The sequence below is a fragment of the Dendrobates tinctorius genome, unplaced genomic scaffold (assembly GCF_039654945.1).
Source record: "Dendrobates tinctorius isolate UK_male_01 unplaced genomic scaffold, ASM3965494v1 ptg000446l, whole genome shotgun sequence".
NCBI lineage: Eukaryota > Metazoa > Chordata > Amphibia > Anura > Dendrobatidae > Dendrobates > Dendrobates tinctorius.
In genome coordinates, this window is record NW_027362108.1 from 649,681 (window position 1) to 657,801 (window position 8,121).

An 8,121-nucleotide genomic window follows, 5' to 3' on the forward strand; every position below is an offset into this window, starting at 1 on the left:
CTTGGTAGAATCATGCAGGACTGAAATTTTTGATGTTTTTCTACTCCTCTCATGAGCCCAAACAAGTCTCTAAAAGCATGAGTTTGCAACTACTTTACTTTTGGAGAAAATTCAAAACATTCATTATTCAATAGAGCCCAATAGCAAAAATCAGGTTTTGAATGAAGAATCACATTTCTTGGTAGAATCATGCAGGATTGAAATTTTTGATGGTTTTTTTACTCCTCTCAACAGCCCAAACAAGTTTCTAAAAGGATGAGTTTGCAACTACTTTACTTTTGGAGAAAATTCAAAACATTCATTATTCAATAGGGCCCAAAATATCAAAAACCAGCGGTTTGAATGAACACACATTTCTTGGTAGAATCGTGCAGGACTGAAATTTTTGATGTTTTTCTACTTCTCTCATGAGCCCAAACAAGTCTCTAAAAGGATGAGTTTGCAACTACTTTACTTTTGGAGAAAATTCAAAACATTCATTATTCAATAGAGCCCAATAGCAAAAACCAGCGTTTTGAATGAAGGATCACATTTCTTGGTAGAATCATGCAGGATTGAAATTTTTGATGGTTTTTTACTCCTCTCAACATCCCAAACAAGTTTCTAAAAGGATGAGTTTGCAACTACTTTACTTTTGGAGAAAATTCAAAACATTCATTAATCAATATGGCCCAAACTATCAAAAACCAGCGGTTTCAATGAACACACATTTCTTGGTAGAATCATGCAGGACTGAAATTTTTGATGTTTTTCTACTCCTCTCATGAGCCCAAACAAGTCTCTAAAAGCATGAGTTTGCAACTACTTTACTTTTGGAGAAAATTCAAAACATTCATTATTCAATAGAGCCCAGTAGCAAAAATCAGGTTTTGAATGAAGAATCACATTTCTTGGTAGAATCATGCAGGATTGAAATTTTTGATGTTTTTTTACTCCTCAACAGCCCAAACAAGTTTCTAAAAGGATGAGTTTGCAACTACTTTACTTTTGGAGAAAATTCAAAACATTCATTATTCAATAGGGCCCAAACTATCAAAAACCAGCGGTTTCAATGAACACACATTTCTTGGTAGAATCATGCAGGACTGAAATTTTTGATGTTTTTCTACTCCTCTCATGAGCCCAAACAAGTCTCTAAAAGCATGAGTTTGCAACTACTTTACTTTTGGAGAAAATTCAAAACATTCATTATTCAATAGAGCCCAATAGCAAAAACCAGCGTTTTGAATGAAGAATCACATTTCTTGGTAGAATCATGCAGGATTGAAATTTTTGATGGTTTTTTACTCCTCTCAACAGCCCAAACAAGTTTCTAAAAGGATGAGTTTGCAACTACTTTACTTTTGGAGAAAATTCAAAACATTCATTATTCAATAGGGCCCAAACTATCAAAAACCATCGGTTTGAATGAACACATTTCTTGGTAGAATCATGCAGGACTGAAATTTTTGATGTTTTTCTACTCCTCTCATGAGCCCAAACAAGTCTCTAAAAGCATGAGTTTGCAACTACTTTACTTTTGGAGAAAATTCAAAACATTCACTATTCAATAGAGCCCAATAGCAAAAATCAGGTTTTGAATGAAGAATCACATTTCTTGGTAAAATCATGTAGGATTGAAATTTTTGATGGTTTTTTACTCCTCTCAACAGCCCAAACAAGTTTCTAAAAGGATGAGTTTGCAACTACTTTACTTTTGGAGAAAATTCAAAACATTCATTATTCAATAGGGCCCAAACTATCAAAAACCAGCGGTTTCAATGAACACACATTTCTTGGTAGAATCATGCAGGACTGAAATTTTTGATGTTTTTCTACTCCTCTCATGAGCCCAAACAAGTCTCTAAAAGCATGAGTTTGCAACTACTTTACTTGTGGAGAAAATTCAAAACATTCATTATTCAATAGAGCCCAATAGCAAAAACCAGCGTTTTGAATGAAGAATCACATTTCTTGGTAGAATCATGCAGGATTGAAATTTTTGATGGTTTTTTACTCCTCTCAACAGCCCAAACAAGTTTCTAAAAGGATGAGTTTGCAACTACTTTACTTTTGGAGAAAATTCAAAACATTCATTATTCAATAGGGTCCAAACTATCAAAAACCAGCGGTTTCAATGAACACACATTTCTTGGTAGAATCATGCAGGACTGAAATTTTTGATGTTTTTCTACTCCTCTCATGAGCCCAAACAAGTCTCTAAAAGCATGAGTTTGCAACTACTTTACTTTTGGAGAAAATTCAAAACATTCATTATTCAATAGGGCCCAAACTATCAAAAACCAGCGGTTTGAATGAACACACATTTCTTGGTAGAATCATGCAGGACTGAAATTTTTGATGTTTTTCTACTCCTCTCATGAGCCCAAACAAGTCTCTTAAAGCATGAGTTTGCAACTACTTTAATTTTGGAGAAAATTCAAAACATTCATTATTCAATAGAGCCCAATAGCAAAAACCAGCGTTTTGAATGAAGAATCACATTTCTTGGTAGAATCATGCAGGATTGAAATTTTTGATGGCTTTTTACTCCTCTCAACAGCCCAAACAAGTTTCTAAAAGGATGAGTTTGCAACTACTTTACTTTTGGAGAAAATTCAAAACATTCATTATTCAATAGGGCCCAAACTATCAAAAACCAGCGGTTTCAATGAACACATTTCTTGGTAGAATCATGCAGGACTGAAATTTTTGATGTTTTTCTACTCCTCTCATGAGCCCAAACAAGTCTCTAAAAGCATGAGTTTGCAACTACTTTACTTTTTGAGAAAATTCAAAACATTCACTATTCAATAGAGCCCAATAGCAAAAATCAGGTTTTGAATGAAGAATCACATTTCTTGGTAAAATCATGCAGGATTGAAATATTTGATGGTTTTTTACTCCTCTCAACAGCCCAAACAAGTTTCTAAAAGGATGAGTTTGCAACTACTTTACTTTTGGAGAAAATTCAAAACATTCATTATTCAATAGGGCCCAAACTATCAAAAACCAGCGGTTTGAATGAACACACATTTCTTGGTAGAATCATGCAGGACTGAAATTTTTGATGTTTTTCTACTCCTCTCATGAGCCCAAACAAGTCTCTAAAAGCATGAGTTTGCAACTACTTTACTTTTGGAGAAAATTCAAAACATTCATTATTCAATAGAGCCCAATAGCAAAAACCAGCGTTTTGAATGAAGAATCACATTTCTTGGTAGAATCATGCAGGATTGAAATTTTTGATGTTTTTTTACTCCTCTCAACAGCCCAAACAAGTTTCTAAAAGGATGAGTTTGCAACTACTTTACTTTTGGAGAAAATTCAAAACATTCATTATTCAATAGGGCCCAAACTATCAAAAACCAGCCGTTTCAGTGAACACACATGTCTTGGTAGAATCATGCAGGACTGAAATTTTTGATGTTTTTCTTCTCCTCTCATGAGCCCAAACAAGTCTCTAAAAGCATGAGTTTGCAACTACTTTACTTTTGGAGAAAATTCAAAACATTCATTATTCAATAGAGCCCAATAGCAAAAACCAGCGTTTTGAATGAAGAATCACATTTCTTGGTAGAATCATGCAGGATTGAAATTTTTGATGGTTTTTTACTCCTCTCAACAGCCCAAACAAGTTTCTAAAAGGATGAGTTTGCAACTACTTTACTTTTGGAGAAAATTCAAAACATTCATTATTCAATAGGGCCCAAACTATCAAAAACCAGCGGTTTGAATGAACACACATTTCTTGGTAGAATCATGCAGGACTGAAATTTTTGATGTTTTTCTACTCCTCTCATGAGCCCAAACAAGTCTCTAAAAGCATGAGTTTGCAACTACTTTACTTTTGGAGAAAATTCAAAACATTCATTATTCAATAGAGCCCAATAGCAAAAACCAGCGTTTTGAATGAAGAATCACATTTCTTGGTAGAATCATGCAGGTTTGAAATTTTTGATGGTTTTTTACTCCTCTCAACAGCCCAAACAAGTTTCTAAAAGGATGAGTTTGCAACTACTTTACTTTTGGAGAAAATTCAAAACATTCATTATTCAATAGGGCCCAAACTATCAAAAACCAGCGGTTTCAATGAACACACATTTCTTGGTAGAATCATGCAGGACTGAAATTTTTGATGTTTTTCTACTCCTCTCATGAGCCCAAACAAGTCTCTAAAAGCATGAGTTTGCAACTACTTTACTTTTGGAGAAAATTCAAAACATTAACTATTCAATAGAGCCCAATAGCAAAAATCAGGTTTTGAATGAAGAATCACATTTCTTGGTAAAATCATGCAGGATTGAAATTTTTGATGGTTTTTTACTCCTCTCAACAGCCCAAACAAGTTTCTAAAAGGATGAGTTTGCAACTACTTTACTTTTGGAGAAAATTCAAAACATTCCTTATTCAATAGGGCCCAAACTATCAAAAACCAGCGGTTTCAATGAACACACATTTCTTGGTAGAATCATGCAGGACTGAAATTTTTGATGTTTTTCTACTCCTCTCATGAGCCCAAACAAGTCTCTAAAAGCATGAGTTTGCAACTACTTTACTTTTGGAGAAAATTCAAAACATTCATTATTCAATAGAGCCCAATAGCAAAAACCAGCGTTTTGAATGAAGAATCACATTTCTTGGTAGAATCATGCAGGATTGAAATTTTTGATGATTTTTTACTCCTCTCAACAGCCCAAACAAGTTTCTAAAAGGATGAGTTTGCAACTACTTTACTTTTGGAGAAAATTCAAAACATTCATTATTCAATAGGGCCCAAAATATCAAAAACCAGCGGTTTGAATGAACACACATTTCTTGGTAGAATCGTGCAGGACTGAAATTTTTGATGTTTTTCTACTTCTCTCATGAGCCCAAACAAGTCTCTAAAAGGATGAGTTTGCAACTACTTTACTTTTGGAGAAAATTCAAAACATTCATTATTCAATAGAGCCCAATAGCAAAAACCAGCGTTTTGAATGATCACATTTCTTGGTAGAATCATGCAGGATTGAAATTTTTGATGGTTTTTTACTCCTCTCAACATCCCAAACAAGTTTCTAAAAGGATGAGTTTGCAACTACTTTACTTTTGGAGAAAATTCAAAACATTCATTAATCAATAGGGCCCAAACTATCAAAAACCAGCGGTTTCAATGAACACACATTTCTTGGTAGAATCATGCAGGACTGAAATTTTTGATGTTTTTCTACTCCTCTCATGAGCCCAAACAAGTCTCTAAAAGCATGAGTTTGCAACTACTTTACTTTTGGAGAAAATTCAAAACATTCATTATTCAATAGAGCCCAATAGCAAAAATCAGGTTTTGAATGAAGAATCACATTTCTTGGTAGAATCATGCAGGATTGAAATTTTTGATGTTTTTTTACTCCTCAACAGCCCAAACAAGTTTCTAAAAGGATGAGTTTGCAACTACTTTACTTTTGGAGAAAATTCAAAACATTCATTATTCAATAGGGCCCAAACTATCAAAAACCAGCGGTTTCAATGAACACACATTTCTTGGTAGAATCATGCAGGACTGAAATTTTTGATGTTTTTCTACTCCTCTCATGAGCCCAAACAAGTCTCTAAAAGCATGAGTTTGCAACTACTTTACTTTTGGAGAAAATTCAAAACATTCATTATTCAATAGAGCCCAATAGCAAAAACCAGCGTTTTGAATGAAGAATCACATTTCTTGGTAGAATCATGCAGGATTGAAATTTTTGATGGTTTTTTACTCCTCTCAACAGCCCAAACAAGTTTCTAAAAGGATGAGTTTGCAACTACTTTACTTTTGGAGAAAATTCAAAACATTCATTATTCAATAGGGCCCAAACTATCAAAAACCAGCGGTTTCAATGAACACACATGTCTTGGTAGAATCATGCAGGACTGAAATTTTTGATGTTTTTCTACTCATCTCATGAGCCCAAACAAGTCTCTAAAAGCATGAGTTTGCAACTACTTTACTTTTGGAGAAAATTCAAAACATTCATTATTCAATAGGGCCCAAACTATCAAAAACCAGCGGTTTCAATGAACACACATTTCTTGGTAGAATCATGCAGGACTGAAATTTTTGATGTTTTTCTTCTCCTCTCATGAGCCCAAACAAGTCTCTAAAAGCATGAGTTTGCAACTACTTTACTTTTGGAGAAAATTCAAAACATTCATTATTCAATAGAGCCCAATAGCAAAAACCAGCGTTTTGAATGAAGAATCACATTTCTTGGTAGAATCATGCAGGATTGAAATTTTTGATGGTTTTTTACTCCTCTCAACAGCCCAAACAAGTTTCTAAAAGGATGAGTTTGCAACTACTTTACTTTTGGAGAAAATTCAAAACATTCATTATTCAATAGGGCCCAAACTATCAAAAACCAGCGGTTTCAATGAACACACATTTCTTGGTAGAATCATGCAGGACTGAAATTTTTGATGTTTTTCTACTCCTCTCATGAGCCCAAACAAGTCTCTAAAAGAATGAGTTTGCAACTACTTTACTTTTGGAGAAAATTCAAAACATTCACTATTCAATAGAGCCCAATAGCAAAAATCAGGTTTTGAATGAAGAATCACATTTCTTGGTAAAATCATGCAGGATTGAAATTTTTGATGGTTTTTTACTCCTCTCAACAGCCCAAACAAGTCTCTAAAAGCATGAGTTTGCAACTACTTTACTTTTGGAGAAAATTCAAAACATTCATTATTCAATAGGGCCCAAACTATCAAAAACCAGCGGTTTCAATGAACACACATTTCTTGGTAGAATCATGCAGGACTGAAATTTTTGATGTTTTTCTACTCCTCTCATGAGCCCAAACAAGTCTCTAAAAGCATGAGTTTGCAACTACTTTACTTTTGGAGAAAATTCAAATCATTCATTATTCAATAGAGCCCAATAGCAAAAACCAGCGTTTTGAATGAAGAATCACATTTCTTGGTAGAATCATGCAGGATTGAAATTTTTGATGATTTTTTACTCCTCTCAACAGCCCAAACAAGTTTCTGAGTTTGCAACTACTTTACTTTTGGAGAAAATTCAAAACATTCATTATTCAATAGAGCCCAATAGCAAAAATCAGGTTTTGAATGAAGAATCACATTTCTTGGTAGAATCATGCAGGATTGAAATTTTTGATGTTTTTTTACTCCTCAACAGCCCAAACAAGTTTCTAAAAGGATGAGTTTGCAACTACTTTACTTTTGGAGAAAATTCAAAACATTCATTATTCAATAGGGCCCAAACTATCAAAAACCAGCGGTTTCAATGAACACACATTTCTTGGTAGAATCATGCAGGACTGAAATTTTTGATGTTTTTCTACTCCTCTCATGAGCCCAAACAAGTCTCTAAAAGCATGAGTTTGCAACTACTTTACTTTTGGAGAAAATTCAAAACATTCATTATTCAATAGAGCCCAATAGCAAAAACCAGCGTTTTGAATGAAGAATCACATTTCTTGGTAGAATCATGCAGGATTGAAATTTTTGATGGTTTTTTACTCCTCTCAACAGCCCAAACAAGTTTCTAAAAGGATGAGTTTGCAACTACTTTACTTTTGGAGAAAATTCAAAACATTCATTATTCAATAGGGCCCAAACTATCAAAAACCAGCGGTTTCAATGAACACACATGTCTTGGTAGAATCATGCAGGACTGAAATTTTTGATGTTTTTCTACTCATCTCATGAGCCAAAACAAGTCTTTAAAAGCATGAGTTTGCAACTACTTTACTTTTGGAGAAAATTCAAAACATTCATTATTCAATAGGGCCCAAACTATCAAAAACCAGCGGTTTCAATGAACACACATTTCTTGGTAGAATCATGCAGGACTGAAATTTTTGATGTTTTTCTTCTCCTCTCATGAGCCCAAACAAGTCTCTAAAAGCATGAGTTTGCAACTACTTTACTTTTGGAGAAAATTCAAAACATTCATTATTCAATAGAGCCCAATAGCAAAAACCAGCGTTTTGAATGAAGAATCACATTTCTTGGTAGAATCATGCAGGATTGAAATTTTTGATGGTTTTTTACTCCTCTCAACAGCCCAAACAAGTTTCTAAAAGGATGAGTTTGCAACTACTTTACTTTTGGAGAAAATTCAAAACATTCATTATTCAATAGGGCCCA